Here is a 1,612-nt window from a genome sequence, read left to right as displayed (position 1 = left end):
GTAATCTACTTTTCCAGACCCACACCTAGAGCAGAAGACCACAAAATCTCTCATTGTTATCTCAGTCCACGCATACTATTTCTATGTATTATATATCCTGTGCCCACCAATGTAAAAAGAAGTATCTGTCTCTCCATTTTGCTTTTTAACCAATCACAGACATTTCCCTGCTTTGCTTTTTCCCACCTCCCTAATCTACTACCACTGAATTTCATGTAACCTCCTTATGTCTTCTCCTTTGATTCTAATGTATAAAATATGCTGCAAAACTCCCATTCTCCAGAGCATTTTCTCAGTCTGTCGAGATTTTGCTTCCTGGCGATTGTAACTTTGGCTCAGACAAACTCATACAAATTCTCTATAGGTAGGCTTATACGTTTCTTATGTTGACACTCTTTTAGATTTGAGAGAGTTCTTTCAATATTGTAGATGTTTATTATAGTTCATTTCCATGTGTTGTACATTTGTCTCCTAATTTCTGGCTTATATTTTGCTTTTTAGTGGTTTTAAATTTTTTATTTAATTCAGTTAAACTTAATATTTTTCTCCATACTTGAGCTTTCACATCTCATTTAAGAAGTCCTACAATAATCCCTCGAAAGAGGAAAAAAAAAAAATTACTTTCACTATATCAAATTCAAGTCCAGTCTTGTTGAAAGAATAAAATGTATATGTAGAAAGTATATGGAATTTGGTTTTAATGTGTTGAAGTTTGTTTTAATGTCTAGGATGTAGAATTCAAAATGTAACTTTTTTTTGAAAGATTTTATTTATTTATTTTTAGAGAGAGGGGAAGGGGAGAGGAAGAGAGGGAAAGAAACATAGATGTGTGGGAGAAACATTGCTTGGTTGCTTCTCAAAAGGCCATGACCGTGGACCAAACCAGCAACCTTGCACTTTGTGGTATGAAGCTCAACCAACTGAGACACACCGGTCAGGGCCTATTTTTTACCTTTAAAAGTTTCCCAGTCCTGATTCATTGGCTCTCAAATTTTTCTGACACTGCTTCTCTTTTTTTCGGTCTCTGAAATACATATATACATGCATGTGTGCATATATACATACATACATACAAATTCCTTCATTTCCCAGATTTCCATTTATTCCATCTTTGATTTCCTGAAAGGATCCTGTTCACTTAGATTTATTATGCTTCTAAAAAGTTTTCAAAGAGTAAAGGATTGGTCGTCAAATTTCTTTAAAGAATTTTTACTGCAAATGAAATTCATTCATGGTTTAATTTAAAATTGTTTCATATAATTAAACTAAGAAATAATTCATGAGTGTTACAAAAACATTTCCATGCTAACCAAAGTGCTTTATGTAGTATTAAGAAGGCAAGATATTAGTAATACATTTATATTGCAAGATAAAGAAGAAGTGAGGGGGAACTGATAGATTTAAATAGATTAAAAGAGTTACATGGTTACATGGGCAGGTTCACTTTGTGAAAATTTATTGGATTGAACACTTCCATTAAGTTTTATATTTATGTGCTTTTCTTTGTGCATATTCTGCTTCAATAAAAAGTTTTTAAAAGATCAATCTAATGCAATATATGAATCCTTTATTTGCAGTTGAAGAAATCTGATTCTGATGAAATTAAGGAGTT

Source organism: Furipterus horrens, unplaced genomic scaffold (assembly GCF_987537825.1).
Source record: "Furipterus horrens unplaced genomic scaffold, mFurHor1.1.pri manual_scaffold_5, whole genome shotgun sequence".
In the NCBI taxonomy this organism is placed as follows: domain Eukaryota; kingdom Metazoa; phylum Chordata; class Mammalia; order Chiroptera; family Furipteridae; genus Furipterus; species Furipterus horrens.
The sequence above is the reverse complement of the archived record's forward strand: the minus strand, read 5'-3'. Positions refer to the sequence as shown.